This window comes from Coenobita brevimanus, chromosome 46 (assembly GCF_032717465.1).
Source record: "Coenobita brevimanus isolate Jiangsu-jjx chromosome 46, ASM3271746v2, whole genome shotgun sequence".
NCBI classification, from domain to species: Eukaryota; Metazoa; Arthropoda; class Malacostraca; order Decapoda; family Coenobitidae; genus Coenobita; species Coenobita brevimanus.
Window position 1 is genome coordinate 54830692 of NC_136999.1, and position 23776 is coordinate 54854467.

Genomic DNA, 23776 nt, shown 5'->3' on the forward strand with positions numbered 1-23776 from the left:
ACTACTATCTCTCCCCCATGCTTCAGCATTTCACCACGCACTCCATCAATTCCTGGGGCTATCCCCAATTTAACTTTCTTCATTGCTTCCACAACTTCTATCCTACTGATTTCTTCCTGTCTTCTCACCTCCCTCCTTCTCCCAGCCATTCCCCAGCCACTTATACTCGCATTACTTCCATCCTCTACGTTCAACAATTCCTTAAAGTGTTCTCTCCATCTGCTCATTTTTTCTCCCTTCTCCACTAGTAATCTACCATTTTTATCTTTCATTCCCCTGCTAACTTCACTTCCACCCTGTCTTACTCTTTTCACCTCTTTCCAGAACATTTTCTTACAGTCCCTCCACTTTACACTCAAGTTCCTTCCAGATTCCTCATCCGCTCTCTTCTTACTCTCTCTTACTAATCTTTTCACCTCTCTCTTTCTTTCTACATATAACTCTCTCTTCCGCCTCTCAACTTCTTCCACGCCCCTATTTCTCATCCATTCAATGTATGCTTTCTTCTTTTGTGCCACAGCCTGTCTCACCTCTTCATTCCACCACGCTGTTCCTTGCACACCCCTCCGACTTCTCTTCATCCCACATACTACATCACATGCTGCATTCTGTAAATATCTTGCACACACCTTCCACGTCCCCCATCTGCTGCAATTCATATTTGCCCAATCGTTCCTCCACTTTTCTCTTATACTCTGCCTTTTTCTCATCCTCTTGTAACCTTGCCACTCTCCTTACAAATACTCCCTCTTCCCGTCCTTTCCTTCTTTATTTCTCCATCCTAATTGGACCTTGATTCTGGCCACCACCAAGTAGTGGTCAGAAAGTCCACTCCCCCAACCTCTATAAGCTCTTGCATCCATTACACATTTTCGCATCCTTTCATCCACACACACATAATCAATCATTGCCTTCCTTTCATTCAGTTCACCACCCACCCTTCTCATCACTCGCCATATATACCTGTGGATCATTTTGTGCCTGAAGAGGGTATTGGCTATCACCAACCCCCTCCCAGCACAAATGTCCACTAACGCACTCCCATTCTCATCTATCTCAGCAGGTACACCCCACTCACCAACTATTCCATCCACCTTCACATTCCCAACTTTACCATTCATATCACCAATCAGAAACACTCGCTCATTCCTTCCAAACTTTTCCATGCACACGTCCACATTGGTCCAGAACTTTTCTCTCACTCTGCTTGCACAATCTTGCGTTGGAGCATACACACACACAATCGCCCACATTTGTATTCCAACTTTCAATCTTACCCACTCAATCCTTGACCCAACTGATCCATACTGTCTTATGCTCTTCTTCCATCTTTTACTCACAACTATATATACTCCTTCCTTTGCCCTCTCATTCTCACCTACTCCTGCACATATACCCCATCCATACTCCCATTCTCTCAAACTCTCACGTCTCCATTTCGTTTCATTTATTCCGCATACATCAACTTTGGCACCCCCAAGCACCTGGACAATCTCTCACTCTCTTTCACCTCATCTTGTTACACCAGTTGTTAATGTATGGGAAAGCAGAGAAGAAGAAACGCGGCGACAGAGAGGAGTGGTCAACCAAATGAGAGATAACCTTGGCTTGTGATACACATGGCAGTAGTGGTATTCATGCACTTCAGGCAGAGATCAGGGAACTATCTATCTATCTATCTATTGCCAGACGCCTCAATCCCGTTTGGGGTGGCCACAAACAAATCGCCTCCAAGTCGCCCTGTCCCCCGCCATTTCACTGCCCTGCTCCCAACTCACACCCCCCTCTCTCATATACCTAAAAAAAGTAATTTTGGGTATGCAGAATAAGATCATTAAAGTTTGTAATGAGAAGTGCCTTCTATTGGAATTCGTAATAGTGGTGATTCCCAGAATGTTTCTTCTTCCAAGCAGTGTGGTGGGGGTAACCATTCACGTAAAGTAGTTGGAGTATGTGAGAGTACTGATGTACAGAATGCTTCTGGGTGGAGCAATAAGGGTAGCAATTCAGATGTGGTTGGTCAAACTAAAGTACTTTCTATGGATGTGAATCACTGTGAAATAAGGAATACTTTGCCACTGGAAAGGAAAGAAATTAATAACACGCTGGTTAATGGTATGGCTTCCTTGTTAGCACAGTACTGGGGTATACGCAGCGGTCAAATGATCTGAAAAATGTAGTCACATTTGCCAGGAAATTTAGGGAGGAGATTATAGTAAATGGAGGGATCGGATCTTAAAATTTTATCTTGGAATGTTAATAGTCTCCAAAAAAGGTCAACTGATGTCCATGCTTATGTTCTTTCCCATGATCTTGATGTGACAACTTGCCAAGAGGTTTGTGTTAAAGGTAAAGGGTATCAGCTGGCAGGATATCAAAGTTTTGAACTGATGCAGATAATGCAAATAATACAAGAGGTCTGATGACACTGGTTAAGACCTGTATTCCTTCTGATATATTTACAGCTACGGCAGTCAATGGTACTGAATGTCTATGTGTTAAGTTACGTTTGAGGGATGGTGTGCTTTATGTAATCAATGTGTATGTACACATGCAGGCAAGTTAGATCTCGAGAATTTGCCCTTGTGTATTCATGATAAGTGCTGTTTATTGGTAGGTGATCTGCATGCCCTGCATCATAATAGGAAGCAAAGGTAGTCAAAATAGGAATGGTTTTATACTGAATAACATCCTTAATTCATTGGAGAATGTACGAGTCTTAGGGAACGGAGAATCTACACATACAAGAGGTGGCAGGATTGATTATGCCTTACTTTTTAACATGTGTGAATATACAGGTGATGCTTCTGTTGTTGGTGAACTTGAGTGATCACTTTGAAGTTGAAGTTTCTTTAGGCATAGGTAAGACATCTTGTAATAAAAGACGAAAAAAGTGTAACTTAAAAACAGATAAAAAAGCTGCATTCATGCAGAAGATTGTTGAGTGGTATAGAAATTATAAATATGTTAATGGTCATGGTAATAATGAAAACAAATTTTATGATGTCTTGCTTTCAGTGGTTTATGGTATTTTAGATGCCTCTAAGAAGAATTGTAACAGAACTACGAAAAAACTAATGCATGCAAATGACAAGGTGGTTCAGGGTTGGAACAAGTTGCTACGAAAGGCTCAAAGTACCGTAATTGGAGCAAAACTCCGGGTGATAATCGGAGTAGAGAAACAATGATGCAAACAGCTGATGGCGCATCAGAGGTACCGAATAAGAAAGAAGCTAAGAGAGAAATATTGGGATAATTTCTTGAAAGCTATTTCCTTTATTAAAACCACTGGGGGTGTATGGGACCAAGTCAATAAAGTGAGAGGGAAAAAGAATTGATTTGTTGCTCACCCCGACCCGAAGGGTGAGGCAAATGAGCTGATGATGAAATGGGCTACTGTTGCTAGTCTCAGTGGTCTCCCAAACAATGTCCAAGCTTGCTTGCGGGATCAGAGGTATAAAAGAAGACAACTTGTGACACTGCAAGCGGCAGGGAATGATGAGACTGGTTTATCATTTACAAAGGATGAACTTTTGTCTGGCATTAAGAAGGGCAAGTCAACTGCTCCTGGTGAAGATGGGGTGACATGATGTGATGAACTGTTTAATTTTGATGGAGGATAGCCCTTTGTTTGATTTAATTAATCTTTCTTATAAGAATGGTAGATTACCTATCAAGTGGAAACTTGCTCTTATTGTACCTATACCCAAGGGGAATGGACAGTATATGTACAGACCTATTTCACTAACATCTTGTTTATGTAAACTAATGGAAAGACTCATTCCTAATAGGTTATTATTTGTGACTGGAGACCAGTGATCTCCAAATATGTTTGGCTTTATAAAAGGGAGAAGTAGTCCTGAATTTGTTATCAAGGTTTTAAGTAATGATAATGTTAAGTGTAGAGTATTTGTGGATTTAAAAGGAGCTTTTGACAGGGCTAATAGTGATATTTTAGAAGAGCTTGTTAACAAGGGCGTTAAGGGTGCTTTACTGAGGTGGATTGAGAGTTATTTAACTGAAAGGAAAGTCAAGGTTTGGTATCAAGGATGTGAATCTGAAGAAATGTTGATGGAATTAGGCACGCCTCAAGGTGGTGTGCTTAGTCCTACTCTGTTTAATGTCCTGATGGATAAACTAGCTAAGTATAGTTTTCCCAGAGGTACTGAGGTTACTATGCTGATGATATTTTAATACAATGTAATAACGAAGCAACCTTGACAAGGTCTATGGCAGAATTACAAAACCTGTGATTGCACATGAGACTGGTGGTCAGTGAGGATAAAAGTAAAATTCAATCAAGGATGATTAATGGAAAAACTTTGTAATTAATGGGAAAGTGTTGGAAAAGGTCAGCTCTTATAAGTACTTTGGTATGCACATAGGTTTTAATAAGACTATGGATGAAGTTAATTACTTAAAAGATGTTTGTCTGGCAAGACTGAGGCCCGTGCAAGTGTTAGCAAATAGAGGTAGTGGTGCAGGGATTCCTGTCTTAAGGATGGTGTACATCAGCACGGTGTGTTCAGTTACGGACTATGCAGCGCCCGTGCTGATGAATTATTCCGAGAGGGAACTGAGACCTTTAGAAATTATACAAAACAAAGCAATGACAATAACCGGATCCAGGAGGTGGCTGCTGTAGCTGCTGTTCGTATGATAACGAGAGGAGAGAAAACCCTGAAGATGGCTGTTGATACCTTAACAGGTTATACAGGTGTTCTTGTTTATTGTAATACTTATTTAAGCGACTGTACAGAGTGATGAATTATGGTAAGCCTTGTACACACCGAGATACAAAGTCTAGAGACAGTCGAGCGACTATGTATCTCGACTGTTGCGAGACAATCCAGGTGCAGACTGGCGACAGTCCAGAGACACACTGGAGACAAGGCAACATTGTCTCTGGATTGTCTAGAGACTGTTGCCAGACGGTCGCTAGACATTTCTGCTGCTTTCTCGCTGGACTGTTGCTAGACAATCGAGAGACAGTCCAGCGACTTTGTGGCGCGTCCGTGATTGAACCATCCACCACGTGAATTTTGAAATGTCAGTGTACAACCAACATTTGTCATATTAAACTCAAGAAGTGATATTCCAGTCACAGGCAAAATGTACATGTGAAGATATACATTTATGGACGAATATATATATATATATATATATATATATATATATATATATATATATATATATATATATATATATATATATATATATATATATATACCGTACATACCGGTATATATATTTCTTTTCATTCATTCAACATCCAATCCTACATTGCCCCATGAGGAGCGTCGGAGCTCGGGGCTAGGCATTTGGTTCTGATATTTAAGATGAGAGTGATCAGCCTCACTCATCCCTGAGTGGCATTACGTGAGCAATAAACCCCAACCACCCCTTGGATATAAATCCTCACCGGCTCAATCCGATTGGAGCGCCGTAATTACTCACCAAACCACCAGGCGCCAAAATTTGGTTATATGGTTACCACCCAGCGCAGTAAATGGTTTCCTGGAGTACAGGAAACCATTTGTCTTGTCACTCAGTGTAAAGTCACCTACAAGCAGAAAGAAGAGGAAAGAATGAAGGAATGAAAGACAGAAGAGGGAGTGTAAAGTCATCCGCAGGCAGAAGGAGGAGGAAAGATTGAAGGAAAGAAACACAGCAGAGGATGGAAGGAAAGAAGAATGGAGGAGAGGAAAGGGCAGACATCCGAGAGCAGCACTACATCGAATGAATGGATGGTGAGCGCCCGCACCTACGTATATATATATATATATATATATATATATATATATATATATATATATATATATATGTATATATATATATATATATATATGTATGTACAACTGTTATGCATAAATAATGTTAAAATATGTGAATACTGACGCCTCATAGCAGGAGGCGTGCATTTTTAAATGCGAACTTAAAAAAAAAAAAAAAAAAAAAAATCCGTCATCCGTTGCCAAATCCCTCCGCACCGAGCAACTTGTATCTTGTCTCCCATATCTAGTGGCAGACAAGATACAGCCGAAATCTTGTCTCTGGACTGTCGCGCGACTGTCCAGCGACAGATTTAGACTTTCCTGAGACAGTCGCGCAACAGTCTAGTGACATTGTCGCGCGACTTTTGCTGGATAAAGTATCTTGGTGTGTACGTGACCCAGAGACAGTGTCTAGCGACTGTTGCGAGACAAATTTAGATTTTTCTGAGACAGATGCGAGACAGTCCAGAGACAATGTTGCGCGACTTTGTATCTTGATGTGTACGAGGCTTAAAGTACTGTGTCAAATTGAAAAAAGGAGTATCTCTTAAGCCTTGTTATGTTGTAGCCTGAAAAAAAAAAAAAAATAAATCGAACTGAATCAGTGTGAAAACAGACGATTTCTAGTGAATGTTGATATGTAAATATTTAGATACAGTTCATTTATTTTAACTTCTCTGAAATTTCGTTCATTTGCAACTTATTTTGCGTATCTCAGAGCCATTTAAAAACAATACAATGGATCATCATCCTTCCAGCAGCATTTCCTCGTGGCTAGCATCATATTCTGTTATTTCCTGTCACAGCTCGACGTTCACGATTGAAAGATGGCAATTTTACTCCTAATTAAGGAAAACCGAATATAAACGAGGTTTCTTAGCACCTCTTCCTTAGCGAATTAGTCTATCTTTTACACAGACATTCTTTTGCATTTATTTATTCATTACCCTCTTTTTATTCTAACTTGGGTGGCGAAAAGGGACACCTTCACGTGGTGACAGTGGTATGAACAGGCTGTGGAGCTGCCTGTATATGCAAACGTCTCTCAATCCTCTCTCTATCCCCTGAAAGGAAGATGGACCGTGTAAGAATGGTTAATTAAAGCTGCAGTCCACCGGGTTCACGTTTCAGAACCTAGGGCTGCTTCTACAACTGCCACTGCTATTACTGTTGCTACAAATCTCGTGGTTAATGGAAACGTGTTACTTTCCCTCCTTCAATACTGTAGCGTTTTTATGTAGTGCACTAGATCAGTGCTATTCAACCTGGGTGGACGGTCCACCTTAGGGTGGACGAAATTCAGTGTGGGGTGGACAGCTTTCTTTGGGTGGACAGAGGGTGGACCAGATCATTACCGTATATGGATAGAAGAAAAAAGAAGAAATTAATAATATAATACAAGTGGAGAATTTACATATGTGTAGTCAAAGATAGCCTGTATGTTGATTTTTCTGTGGCTCACGAGCACTTAATCCAGCTTTATCTCGAAATGCATACACTATACAATGAAATTTATACAAGATTTAACCTCTCTGTCTTTCCCTTCAGATTTATCACAAAGTGTAAACATGAAATATATATTTGTATATTGTTTTTACTTGCCTACGTATTTGTACATTCAAGAATCTAAAAAAGTAAATATATAAGGGTAGGATCATGGGATTATACAGTTAACCGATTGGGGTGGACAGCTTTTAGCAATTCAACACTAGGGGTGGACAACGCCAAAAAAGGTTGAAGAGCACTGCACTAGATATTGCTGAATGAAGCGCTTTAGCGTGTGAGGCTGTTTGCAGATCTGTTACTACACTAACTCACAATATTGGGATGATAGTAAACCCAACCTGGGAGAGTGTCTAGTGTACTAACAAACACAATCTGTATCACACACATTCACTCTTAGTTCACAGAGGAAAATTACAGAATACTTGTGCTGGACCAAGGTGACTCGACGATTACCGAGAGAAGGGAGGTAAGTACTACCGGTAGTCTGTGAGTATTGCTGGCTGTAGGTGCGTTAGTGTAGTACGTGGTGTGTGCGTGTGTGTGTGTGTGTGTGTGTGTGTGTGTGTTCTTATCTAATTCTTCTTACCTAATTGTATCTACAGGAATGAGTCAAGTTCGTACTGTCCCGTGTCTTAAACCATATTTATCGTACATATCCTTAAATTTGTGAATTCTTTTGGTACACACTGTTTAATTCGGTGGTGCATTCCACTGATCAATTGCCCTATTTGGAAAACTGAATTGCCTTACGTCTTTATCGCCTATCTTTGTGTGTGTGTGTGTGGGTGGGTGGGTGTGTACAGTATGTGCATGTTCGTGTATGTGTGTGTATATGTGTATGTGTGTGTGTATATGTATGTGTGTATATGTGTATGTATGTGTGTGTATATGTATGTGTGTATGTGTATGTACGTATTTTCACCCCGAATTATAGGGAACTTCTGTCTTAATTTTCGTGGACAAATGCTTGGTTTGGCACTCAATTGTAATGATATATGCGATGGCGGATGAAGGTATGGGAGGTGTAGAGTCCACAGGGATGGATCCAGAACTATTTTTGAGGTATTGCCCATATCACTTTCTAGTGTAATAAATGTTGTTGCCTTATTTGAAATTTTGGCCACGACGCGCATCCCGATGCTCTTTGGTTTGTTTAGGTTAGCAGACAGGCGGCCTCGGTGGCAAGAAGAATGAAACTCTACACTTTTTTGTTTTTGTGCCCCACACCGCTGTGTCTGCCAGCATAATTGTGGTTGTGGCAAGAACCACACAATATGGTGGCAACGGTGGCGGAAGTGGAGCAGTACAAACGCCACTGGAGGTCCGAGGTACTGGCTGGAAAGGTAAAGGCGCCTGTTCCCTGATCTAAATGAAATGGCGGCTTCCGTTAAACCCAAAGAAATAGACTAGTTTACAAAAGAAACACTGTGATGTTTGTGGAAAAACTGTCGCATTATCCTCTTCATCGCCTATATAAACTGCAGCAGTAAATACTGCACAGATGTGAAAAGCGCAACAGTGAATGTGGAGTAGGCCTATGCCACAAGGTGAAAGAACGATTATGCAGTGAACTGTGTAAGAAATGGTTGCACGCACGGTGTGACAAAGTGCCGCTTGAATTATACAAAGTTTTACCAACTTTTGAAGAGCTTATGTGGTTCAGTAGAAGGTGTACAGCACAAGTGACCGATTATTTGTCTATCTGTAGCCAGACGCCTTAATCCCGTAAGGGGAGGCCGTTTGTCTTTGAGGTGGTGGTTTTACGGGGCTGATTATGCAGACATTTACGAAGGCTGAGGCAAAAACTGAGGAGTTGGAAGGTGCAGCACAAAAGAACAAGGATGATTTAATGAAATGAGTGGCATACACAGCAATAAAAAACCTTGTTGAGAAAGAAGATAAAGAAAGAAGGAAGAATAATGTAGCGATGTTTAATGTAAGTGACTCTGAAGAAGACACTGCCACAAAGAGAAAGGGAAGGGACTGAGAAATGTAATGATATAATTCAGAACAGCTTAGGGTTGGAGGACATTGAGTTGGAGAAAGTGATAAGATTGGCAAAGGAACCTGCCAACACCACTACACCTGTGCTTGTGAAAATGAAAAATGAAGGACAAAACCAGGTAGTAATAGGGCATGCAGTCATGCAAAAACGTTCAGAAACGAAACTGATTCATTGAAAAATAAAATAGATATATCGCCATACATAACAGTGAAGGAAAAGGAGGAAAATGATCGTATGAAAAAAGAACTGATGAAAAAAATGGTGAAACTACAATTTGGAGATGTAAATTAATTGAAAGAATGGAAGACACTACAGAATGGTCATTGCAGGAAGTATTGATGGAACCACAGAAAATAACAGTAAATATCAACATCCTGGTAGTGTAGGTAATGTAAATTGTGAAGAAAAATATGTAAAATTGAAATTAATAAATGCACAAGGGTTAACATGCATAAATACATGAGTTACAAACAGCAGTTAGTGAGTGATATATTTTGCATCACTAAAACACAGCTGAAAAGAGATAAAGATAAGTGAAAATATGTGTAAAATAGACAGCATGAAAAGATTTAAAGATGATAAAGGAGGCGGTCTTATGTTATTGTGTAAGCAAAGTGGTCCTTTTAGTTTGGGGAATACCGGTATCAGTTCAATTAACAGACATCTGTTGCTTGGTAAAGGTAAACTGAGGAAGCACCTGCAGAAATCATTTTAGTTTCCTTATCAGTTGTGGATGCAATTCAGTAGTAGTCTAAGCAAATAGAAAATGGTAAAAATTTTTAAGAAAAAGAGGATGATACATGTATTATTCGGTGATAAGAATGGATATGTTGGCTTTATTGCTGAACAGTGATTGAATGAAACTGAAACAAAAATGGATAGAAAAACATATATAAGTTGAGTATATTAAATGACAAACCAATTTGTGAAGGACATAACGGGGAAGAGGAGGGCAGAAGAATATGACACTGTACTAGTGAATGATAAAATGTATGACATTTAAAGAAATTAAAGAAAAACAAAATATAGTACATAGATCCTAACTTTATTTAGGTAACAATATAAAGAACAAAAGAAAATCTTGACAACAAAAAGTAACAAAAAAATATACCACAAGTACTAAGACACTGGAAGATTATGTTCACTATTTGGAAGGTGAGATAAAGGCAGAAAACAGTGTTAAAATTGTAGAACTGATGAATAATCTGATTAAAGGTAAAGACAGACAAAGCCCTCCTAAGAGTGTATAATAGAATAATAACTGTATGTAATGGAATGAAAGAACCATCATGGATGAATAAATGATGGCATAAGGAAATTAGACAAGACAAAGCTATAACAAGAGAAGGAGGGCAAACTCAGACGAAAAAAGAAATATTGTTGTCATCAGTATGTGGACCAAAGGTAAAAGGTACAAAAGATGATAAAAGACGAGATTTGGAAACATGAAAATGACAAATAAGCTCAAAGAAGGTAAAACAAAAGGATATCAGAAACATAAGGACAAGTGTTAAAAGCATGAATGAACTTCTATTTTATGATGATGACAATCAGATGATGTATGAGGAAGCAGAAACGTTGTGGAATACTGGATACAAATATACCAAAAACAAGACAGTAGTATATGTAAATGTTGGAACACACAGTAAAAACAAAAGTATGAAACTTATCATGAAATTCCCAGAGCATTGTAACCGAAACCGACGTGACTCCCGGAAGAAATGTTGAAAATCACGATCCCTGAAGGTGATAGTTACCCCCAACTAAATGTTTTTAAAAATGCTCTGACGATTGTTAAAATATGGAATATCAGCAGCACCGGACGCGTTAAAACCAGAATTTTATAAAGTCCTTCTAAATAGTGAAGATTTATAGAAATATTAATGAATTGTTATAACAGAATCTTAAGTCCAAATTCAGGTTTCTATTTTAAACTCTGGATTACTGCATAATCCCAGATCACAGATATTCAGAACGAGGTTTTGAGCCATTAAGGCGGGTTTAATCCATCCACAGTTTACACCGGCTTGAGGGGGTGGATTGGCGGGAGATCGAGACTGGCAGGTGACAACATGAATACGAGATTATTCTTTGCATAGATTTCTACAGAGTGAAGAGTTTGTAGAGAGGAGACTATTGGTTGAAATGTGCGATAATGCCCTTAAAATTATCAAAATTCCTTGCATGTCGTGGCCAGAATTTCAAATAACGCAACAACATTACACTTGAAAGTGATATGGGCAATACCTCAAAAATATTTCTGGATCCATCGCTATGGATTCTACACCTCCCATACCTTCATCCGCCATCGCATATATCATTACAATTAAGTGCTAAACGAAGCATTTGCGCCGGAAAATTAATAGAGAAGATCCCTCTAATTAGGCGTGAAAATAAATAATTAAAATGGTTATGTGAATTTTGAGACTGAAACGATATTTACCAATATTATTACAGTAGTTGGCTGACTGCTGGTTCCTGGGTTGATGTTTGGCCCTACGATTTAAATAATCAGCTTTACTGTCATGTTTCTGTGGTATTAGCCTAAGTAGATGAATACGAGCACACAGAAAAAATAATAATAAAATGGAATACCTATATAGACCTACGGTAATTCACACCAAAGATGAAACAGCATACTTAATTTTGGTAAATGTCCATATTTTAAAACGCCAGCAGAATCATAATGAATCCAAAACGGTGAACTAAAATTTAAATGCCAAAATAAATTCGAATTCCCGGGCGCTTCCCTGTAGCCGATAGGTACAATTTTCATAATAATTTTTTTCTCATCCTTTTGTTTTAATGTCCTTTTTATTTATTAAACCTATTTGTTGTTAAAATAAAACAAATTAGATATTGGTGAAAATAGTGAAATTTGAATTCATTATACCGTTAAGATATTTTAATCCCCGGGGGCTTGGCGATACCGGATAGGTATACCAATACCGTAATTATTTTAATTTCCTTTTAGGCCTAATTTAATGTGGTCATTTTCATATTTTATATACATTAATCATTTGTTATTAAAATAATAAAATAAAAATTAGATATTGGTGAAACTAGTGAAATAGTTATTCACACAGGTAGGGGTACATAATCAAACAATTATTCTCACCAGCTGACAGGTTATAAAAGGTCGCGGATGAGTACAAGAGGGTCATTATTCGAGTGTGTGTTGCAGTGAGTGCACGCTCGGGTGATAACTCCGTGTTATTCCTAGTAACGTTGTTCAAAGGCTAAAGTTTGTATAGTTGATACGCTTAAAGCTTTATATAGTATACTACATTAGTAGTTTACAATGTTGTCTGTCGAAGTCCTTTATGGGCCGGAGGGGCACATAGACCCAATAATGCCGTTTGTGGAGATGCAAGTTGGGGACCACACATTCCGGATGCTGATTGACTCTGGCATTGACACAACAGTGTTACCTTTGTCGCTGGTCAAGCAGTGTGGTCTGCTGGAGAGTATGGGACCGGCTGACGAAGAGTGTCCAGAGGTGATAGTGGGAGACTTGGGTAACATTGAGTTCCAGTGTAAGACCGTCAGTGGAGAAATGATCACTATTTACCCGTATGTTTTGGTGGGTGAAGATGGTCCCACTACACCGCTGTTGGGAAGGGATGTGTTGGTGTATTACCAGTGTTGTCTACGGAACTTCTTTCCCTTAAAGCCACAGGATTCGGACCCCCTACCAACCCTAGACTTTGTAATGACTGATGACCTGCCGGACCCCGTACAAGCTCAAATGGTCACCTATACCATTAATGGAGTACAAGTGACCGGCCTCCTGGATACCGGCGGAACATACAATTACATTACTGAAGAGGAGGCGCGACGGTGTGGACTGGAGATTGTGGAATTGTACTCTCCAGGAACATCGAAAGGGTTGTCCGGTGTGAAGGAAATTACTCGCTGGTGTCCGTAGGTAACCATAATGGTTGGCTCAAGTGCAGTTGATAGGGTGGACATTTTTATAGAAGAGGACCCAACTACATATAATGTCTTTGGTATGCAACTTATTTATAGGTTTAATAAACTTTCTGTGACCAGTGATGGGTTGGTCCTTTCCGAGCTAGATGACTGAGTTCACTGTCTTACCTGTACACGACACTACAATTGTATTTCATCTACACTAATTCAGTATCACCCCCACCCCCCCACACTAACACCTGCCCTCTGTGTACTGGTGGATTAGGCCTGCCTGACCAGCTCATGGCGGGGACACCACTTGAAAAAAAACGAGCCCTGACACTACCTCCTGGGTGGCTTGGAAATGTGTCCACACACACACACACACACACACACACACACACACACACACACACACACACACACTACCTCATGGGTGGCTTGGAAATGTGTCCACACACACACACACACACACACACACACACACACACACACGCCACCAACACTTTGACATTAGTTACTAGCATAAAACCTTATGATTACTATAATGTAAATGTGTGCAGGAATACCAGGGAGACTGTACCACCACACTGACTGTACTACTAATTAACAACACATCAGAGTACAACACTGTACACTACCACACTACTAATTAACAACACATCAGAGTACAACACTGTACACTACCACACTACTAATTAACAACACATCAGAGTACTACACTGTACACTACCACACTACTAATTAACAACACATCAGAGTACTACACTGTACACTACCACACTACTAATTAACAACACATCAGAGTACTACACTGTACACTACCACACTACTAATTAACAACACATCAGAGTACTACACTGTACACTACCACACTACTAATTAACAACACATCAGAGTACAACACTGTACACTACCACACTACTAATTAACAACACATCATAGTACTACACTGTACACTACCACACTACTAATTAACAACACATCAGAGTACTACACTGTACACTACCACACTACTAATTAACAACACATCAGAGTACTACACTGTACACTACCACACTACTAATTAACAACACATCAGAGTACTACACTGTACACTACCACACTACTAATTAACAACACATCAGAGTACTACACTGTACACTACCACACTACTAATTAACAACACATCAGAGTACTACACTGTACACTACCACACTACTAATTAACAACACATCAGAGTACTACACTGTACACTACCACACTACTAATTAACAACACATCAGAGTACTACACTGTACACTACCACACTACTAATTAACAACACATCAGAGTACTACACTGTACACTACTACACTACTAATTAACAACACATCAGAGTACTACACTGTACACTACCACACTACTAATTAACAACACATCAGAGTACTACACTGTACACTACCACACTACTAATTAACAACACATCAGAGTACTACACTGTACACTACCACACTACTAATTAACAACACATCAGAGTACTACACTGTACACTACCACACTACTAATTAACAACACATCAGAGTACTACACTGTACACTACCACACTACTAATTAACAACACATCAGAGTACTACACTGTACACTACCACACTACTAATTAACAACACATCAGAGTACTACACTGTACACTACCACACTACTAATTAACAACACATCAGAGTACTACACTGTACACTACCACACTACTAATTAACAACACATCAGAGTACTACACTGTACACTACCACACTACTAATTAACAACACATCAGAGTACTACACTGTACACTACCACACTACTAATTAACAACACATCAGAGTACTACACTGTACACTACCACACTACTAATTAACAACACATCAGAGTACTACACTGTACACTACCACACTACTAATTAACAACACATCAGAGTACTACACTGTACACTACCACACTACTAATTAACAACACATCAGAGTACTACACTGTACACTACTAATTAACAACACATCAGAGTACTACACTGTACACTACTAATTAACAACACATCAGAGTACTACACTGTACACTACCACACACACTACTAATTAACAACACATCAGAGTACTACACTGTACACTACCACACTACTAATTAACAACACATCAGAGTACTACACTGTACACTACCACACTACTAATTAACAACACATCAGAGTACTACACTGTACACTACCACACTACTAATTAACAACACATCAGAGTACTACACTGTACACTACCACACTACTAATTAACAACACATCAGAGTACTACACTGTACACTACCACACTACTAATTAACAACACATCAGAGTACTACACTGTACACTACCACACTACTAATTAACAACACATCAGAGTACTACACTGTACACTACCACACTACTAATTAACAACACATCAGAGTACTACACTGTACACTACCACACTACTAATTAACAACACATCAGAGTACTACACTGTACACTACCACACTACTAATTAACAACACATCAGAGTACTACACTGTACACTACCACACTACTAATTAACAACACATCAGAGTACTACACTGTACACTACCACACACACAAATAAACAAGGCAGACATCTGCCACCTCTTCTTTATCGGTTTAATTCAGTTTATGCCAGGTTAATTATTTTTTGTTAATTACGTGCATGTAGATGTAAACCTGGTGTACTGCAGAATGAAGTTGACTTTCTCCTGAAGTCTAACATTTCTCTTCGTGGGATAGGGAGGCAGCTCATGGACATTTACACAGCCGGGTAGAGGAGCCGCTCGGTTATATTGGTGCCACCACAGGAAGGCAGCCCTTTCCGGGACCACGTCAGTGTTAAAGGATGCACATACTATACATGACGTCATCAAGATGGAATAATTTAAGACCAAAGGAGTAGGTAGTAAAAAGCTTCCTGTCAAACAATCGTATTCAACTTGGCTTTGGTGATTTTTGTAATACTTCCTCTCTAGCCACTTTTCTGCATACTGTGTACACCACAGTATCCATTAATACTTTATTGATGTAATGTCTGCCAGCAATACACCAATAATAACAGTATACAAGGGAAAGTTAAGATATAACCTAATATACAAAATACATTGCTGAGGAAGAGACATTGTGAAGCATACTGTGCTTAGAATGACGGCCCAGTACGCCAGACTGTATGTATGGTGCTGTACTATCGTAGACCCAAGCATCGCTCCACCCAGCTGACAGAATCGTGAACTGTGTTGGTAACATTGTTGCCCCTCCCTTCCTCTCTCAAGTCACGCCTCCTCCTCCCTCCTTCTCGTCTCGCGTCTATAAGCCCCTCCCACAACCACCAGGCCACAGATCACACCATAACATCCTCCTTTCTCCCTCTGTCTGTCTGTCTCTCTCTCTCTCTCTCTCTCTCTCTCTCTCTCTCTCTCTCTCATCGATTGCATTGTAGTTTTCGTTTTGAGATTCCCTCCACCTATAGTGGAGACCGGTCCATACATTAGCCCGGTCGGTGGGGGTCAGCTTTTTCATAGTCAGGGGGAAGGCAGGGCCTGGGGACCCTGAGGGGCCGCCCAGCACACACGCCCTGTCTTCTGCTGGTGTTTTTGGTGTGTGTGAATGTACTGCATTATATATATATATATATATATATATATATATATATATATATATATATATATATATATATATATATATATATATATTGCTTTTTTGCCAAAACCTCTTCGTAAAATATCAGATCGTTAAATTAGCATTGTTATATATTTCACGTTCACATTTGTCCATCCGTCCATCCATCATCCAATCCTACGTTGTCCCATGAGGAGCGTAGGAGCCCGGGGCTAGGCTTGTTGGTCCTGACATTTAAGATGAGAATGATCAGCCTCACTCATCTCTGAGTGGCATTACGTGAGCAATAAACCCCAACCATCCCTTGGATATAAACCTACTGTACACCGGCTCAATCCGATTGGAGCACCTTAGTTACCCACTAAACCACCAGGCGCCATAATTTAGTTATATGGTTATCACCCAGCGTAGAAAATGGTTTCTTGGGTACACGAAACCATTTGGCTTGTCCCTCAGTGTAGAATCACCCACAGCTAGAAGAGGAAAGAATGAAAGAAAGACAGAAGAGGGAGTGTAGTCACCCGTAGGCAGAAGGACGAGGAAAAAATGAAGGAAAGACAGAAGAGGATGGAAGGAAACAAGGATGGAGGAGAGGAAAGGGCAGACACCCAGGAGCAGCACTACATCGAGTGAGTGGATGGTGAGAGCCCCCACCTACCACAACTGTTAAATTAGCATTATGTTATATATATTTCACGTTCACGTTTGTCATTCTATTAAAACCTGGATGAATATAAAGTTTCATGTCCCGTCCGAAGATGTGTTGAGAAATATAAAGGCGTATACTGATGCAAAATAGATATGATAATATTTATTAACAAAATAACTTGCCAGAAATATATGCCACCGTTTATGGTGATGTCTATAGTGCCCATAGATTAAGGATGTTACAGGGTAAACCAAAAATATCCTCTCACTGTCGCACAAGGCGATAATTGATCCTTTTAGCTGAGTGTTTAACACTTGATAACTCTACCATACCAGTGTCCAAAAGTGTAAATCTAATCTCTTTGAATGACTGCCTTGTTCTAAAAATATATATATAGTTTTTCAAGTTTTTGTCTTATGGACTGTTTGGGTTGAAGGTGTTTAATTAAAATACCTAAACAATAATGCTATATTAGTCGTGAATTATAAGGGACAACATTAATATTGTTTGTATTTGGTGATTCCCTTTATATTAAACATTTACAAAGTTCCTTAGCCGATACACATATACCTTACCTAATGATCCATAAAGATGTTAGTTTCTTGAATAGTCTCCTTGGTTGGTGTTTAGTTTAATGGTGTGGGAAGGAATCTGTTCATCGACTAACACGCTGCCATTATGAGGTGGCTATAATAATCCCCGTTCATGGCCCAGCTGAGGATCGACTCCGGGCCTCTCCTCTGCGATTCAGAAATTCTCCTGTTCCGCAACGATAACCCATTCCAGCACAGTATACTATGTAACTCTTACCTGAGAGTGTTGGGGGGAGGCGGTACTCCGTTAACAAAGGGGGGGTTTCTGGCGGCGAGGGAGGAGTGGAAGAGGGGGAGGGAGGGGGAGAGATGGAGGGAATTACGATGTTACCAATACACACGTAAGTCTTGTTTTCCACACCTGCGTCATAGCTTACGTCACGATAGTACAGTACCATATATACAGTCTGGCGTACTGGGCCGTCATTCTAAGCACAGTATGCTTCACAATGTCTCTTCCTCAGCAATGTATTTTGTGTATTAGGTTATATCTTAACTTTCCCTTGTATGCTGTTATTATTGGTGTGTTGCTGGCAGACATTACATCAATAAAGTATTAATGGATACTGTGGTGTACACAGTATGCAGAAAAATGGCTAGAGAGGAAGTATTACAAAAATCACCAAAGCCAAGTTGAATACCACTGTTTGACAGGAAGCTTTTTACTACCTACTCCTTTGGTCTTAAATTATTCCATCTTGATGACGTCATGTATAGTATGTGCATCCTTTAATACTGACGTGGTCCCGGAAAGGGCTGCCTTCCTGTGGTGGTACCAATATAACCGAGCGGCTCCTCTACCCGGCTGTGTAAATGTCCCTGAGCTGCCTCCCTATCCCGCGAAGAGAAATGTTAGACTTCAGGAGAAAGTCAACTTCATTCTGCAGTACACCAGGTTTACATCTACATGCACGTATACATCTACATGCACGTATACATCTACATGCACGTATACATCTACATGCACGTAATTAACATAAAAAAATTAGCCTGGCATAAACTGAATTAAACCGATAAAGAAGAGGTGGCAGATGTCTGCCTTGTTTATTTGTGTGTGTGGTAGTGTACAGTGTAGTACTCTGATGTGTTGTTAATTAGTAGTGTGGTAGTGTACAGTGTAGTACTCTGATGTGTTGTTAATTAGTAGTGTGGTAGTGTACAGTGTAGTACTCTGATGTGTTGTTAATTAGTAGTGTACAGTGTAGTACTCTGATGTGTTGTTAATTAGTAGTGTACAGTGTAGTACTCTGATGTGTTGTTAATTAGTAGTGTGGTAGTGTACAGTGTAGTACTCTGATGTGTTGTTAATTAGTAGTGTGGTAGTGTACAGTGTAGTACTCTGATGTGTTGTTAATTAGTAGTGTGGTAGTGTACAGTGTAGTACTCTGATGTGTTGTTAATTAGTAGTGTGGTAGTGTACAGTGTAGTACTCTGATGTGTTGTTAATTAGTAGTGTGGTAGTGTACAGTGTAGTACTCTGATGTGTTGTTAATTAGTAGTGTGGTAGTGTACAGTGTAGTACTCTGATGTGTTGTTAATTAGTAGTGTGGTAGTGTACAGTGTAGTACTCTGATGTGTTGTTAATTAGTAGTGTGGTAGTGTACAGTGTAGTACTCTGATGTGTTGTTAATTAGTAGTGTGGTAGTGTACAGTGTAGTACTCTGATGTGTTGTTAATTAGTAGTGTGGTAGTGTACAGTGTAGTACTCTGATGTGTTGTTAATTAGTAGTGTGGTAGTGTACAGTGTAGTACTCTGATGTGTTGTTAATTAGTAGTGTGGTAGTGTACAGTGTAGTACTCTGATGTGTTGTTAATTAGTAGTGTGGTAGTGTACAGTGTAGTACTCTGATGTGTTGTTAATTAGTAGTACAGTCAGTGTGGTGGTACAGTCTCCCTGCAATTCCTGCACACATTTACATTACAGTAATCATAAGGTTTTATGCCAGTGGCTGATGTCAAAGCGTTGGTGCTGATTCCACAGCACTAAGTCAGTCTAGTGTTAATTTCAAAGCGTTGGTGCTGATTCCGATAAATATTTACTAACCCATATTTCCCCCTCAGGTATTTGTTGTCAGTTAATAATGCTAGATTATGAAGTAATGTTGAATTCAGCCAGTAATCACCAATCTGTCATGTGCATCTTCGCCTCGATAAAAAAAAAAAAAAAAAATGAGTATAGTGTTGGCAAGCACCTACCCTATCCATTTCAGACCCTATGACGCATCGTTTTTCGCAAATATGTTCTAAACAAACAGTTGGATCAATATGACATTTTGGCACAGCTTGTTTGACACCGTCCCTTAATTTATGGCACTACAGTGCATTGCCAAGTGTGTTTCATTAAGGAGTTTACTCTTGGCTTTGAAGGCGAAGCTGGCAGGAGCCGAGTAGACATTCGTACAGGGGAAGACGGGCGTGGAGGGATAGGTGGTGGAGTGATACACGTCACAACTACGTCACGTAAAACCTTCCCGTGTCCGAATGTCTACTCGGCTCTTGCCAGCTTCGCCTTCAAAGCCAAGAGTAAACTCCTTAATGAAACACACTTGGCAATGCACTGTAGTACCATAAATTAAGGGACGGTGTCAAACAAGCTGTGCCAAAATGTCATATTGATCCAACTGTTTGTTTAGAACATATTTGCGAAAAACGATGCCTCATGGCGTCTGAAATGGATAGTGAGTTATGTCCTGTGTGAAGAAAGATGCAGGAATATATATATATATATATATATATATATATATATATATATATATATATATATATATATATATATATATATATATATATATATATATATTAATCTTACAACAATGCGAGAGATGGACGGTGCCGTTCAAGGATTTAGTGCCATCAGTGGATTTCCAAGGGTCACTGGCACCACTGATGGGGTCTATATTCCCAGCAAGACACCAGCTGAGAATGAACATAATTAGGTTTGTTAACAGGGAAAAAAATCCTTCATTGCCATGGCAGATTATTAGTTGGTCACTTGAAAAGTTGGATGATTCTTGTTTGACAGGTTCTTTACAGCTGGGAGTATTTCTTTCCCTTTTCATATTGTCCTTTACTAAAGGGAATAGAAAGATTATTGCACTCTGTCCTGCACTAGCTGACGTACGCGCTGTTTACATTAATAATAATAATAATAATAATAATAATAGTTTCATTTCGTCATTATAGACATAGCTAATAGTATTTGTAATACACGGTTATTATTGTCGTGGTACTTTGTATGTGAAATTATATTGTAACTGAAGTATCAGTAATAATTTGTATATTATGTTACAGGTGTTCCAGAAAAAATATATATCTAACATGGCAGTCATATGCCTTTATACAAGTACCTTATACATCTTACCACCTGCTGAGGTAGTTCACAGACAGTGGTTACGTTCCTGTGCAGCATCTTCCATTCCTGATACATTGCGCAGTTCATATAGGTGCTACTGTGTCTAACTGCAGTAATAATGCTGTTGGTAGACTGATCTATTCTACACTTCAGGCTATATACAGAATTCCGCCTTATCACATTTAGGCATTTGACATTATGGATGGACGAGCTTGTCCATCTATGTAGCCTAAGCATCCTTTCAGTATGTCATTATGACACACCCTGATTTTATTGATGGCAGATGCTTTATATCTATACCACAGTGAGTTACAATATATTGAGTAACAGTAACTCCTGAAAAGTTCAAGCTTAACCTCTTGGCTACAGAAAGACAATTTCCTTAATGTTGTGTTGCCAACTGCCGTCAGCTTCCTGGTTTGCTTCAGTATGTCACAAACATCTTTTCTGTCTTCTGTTATGATGTGAGCTAGAGAGGACAAACTATTTACAAAGTTTAATGCACACCCATTAAGCCATGTAGATCTTACATAGGTTACTTTGGAATTTTTGGGAGGTACTACCATACATTCAGTTTTTGTTGTATTGTAAATGATATCATGACTGCATACGCCTGGCAGGCATCTATAAGTATTTGCAGCACATCGGCTGTAGGGGCCATAAGCACCTTGTCATCTGGATAACTTAAGGAGTTAATGCGTTTGTCATATATGTGATAGCCTAGCCTCAAATTACTCAGAGTAATACTAAGCTGACCAGTATATATATTGTACAGGTGGGGAGACAGTATCCCACCTTGTCTAATGCCATTGACTCCTTTGAAGCCACAAGACCAGGAGTTACCCCATTTAACAATGAACTTTTTTTTTTTTTAAATGTGTCCGACTCTGGGCAAAGGCTTCACAGCCTGCTCCAAGGCCCGAACACCTCTACATGTCACCATTGCGGCGCTAACACTCACCGTCCATATTGCATACATACTAGGGCTGTCTCATACAGGACTGGTGTATTGGTATTAGCGGGGGTATTTTTACGACATGTCGGCGGGTCTTGTAGTAAAGAAGTAAAGTCTGCTTTTACTAAATTCAAATCCTTAAACTGTTCCCTGCCCCGCGGGGATTTGAACCTGGGTCCGATGGGACTGCAGGCCACCTCTCTACCGACTGAGCTACCGCCTCCCCCAAAAGAACTCCTGCATTGTGTACCAATGCACAAGCAAGTTTGTGAGATATTCTGGAGTACCTCTTTCATGTAGCTTATTAAAGAGTTTCCAGCAGTTAACTCTGTCAAATACTTTACTAGAATCTAGAAAACAGAGATAGACTGGGTCCTCGTTTTGTGTAGCAGTCAATCATGTGTTTAATCGTCCAAACACATTTCAGTGCTGTGCTCTGCTTTGTAGCTAAACTGATTATCTACAGAGTACAGATAGGCCTTTAGTCTGTGTAGCATGGCTAATTCGATTATCTTTGACAATATTGTAGCAATTGCTATTGCCTGTAGTTGCAAAGAGCTTGCAGGATCTTTAACTTTACTCTTCAACAGTGGAACAGTGATGACGGCAAGTACCTGTGCTGGAATGTATTGTGGCAAATGCAGACGTTCACAAAGACACTTAACCATACAATCAGGCTGGGTGGTCCATACTTGTAGGCACCAGACGGCAGCCCATCTGTCCCAGGGCCTCGCTGTTCGAGAGATCTTTTAGGTAATCTCTCATTTCAGCATAATTAATGCTTCTGAAGTCATGAAGTGTGACATTCCTCAGTGTTTCACGCAAGGCATTTTCACTTGCATCGTCCCTCACACCGTTGAGAATGCCCTCGTAATGTCTACTCCACATTGCAGTTGTTTCCTCCTCCCCTACTACTTGGTCTTCTCGTAATGGTAGACAGTCGGAGTTTGGAGTCATTGTTTTTACAGCTTTCCAAAAGTTGTATGTATTATTGCTTGCCAGTTTATCGGCTAGTGACTGTGCTCTTAACTGCTGTTCATGTGCCCCGCACCATCGTAAGCAGAGTTTAAATCTTGCCCTAGTGCCCTGCATGTACTCAGCCAGTGGTCCTTGGCGTGGACTGCCTTGTGAGCGCCACTCAAGAAATGCCTCCCTCGCCGTCGAATGTGCCTCCTGCACAAACTCATTCCAGCCAGGCACCTGCTGCCATTGTTTCCTACTAGTGCCAAAGACTTCCCTGCCTGTTTCTAGCATACAGTTGGTTACAGATTTGTTTATACCATCAATTAACTCACGATGTCTTGGATTATTACTTATGTGGTTAATGCCACATACACTGGCAGGGTCAATGGACAGAGTACTGAGCTTGTCCGTCAGTACACGACCATATTCCTGTCTTTTTGCTATATCATTAAAG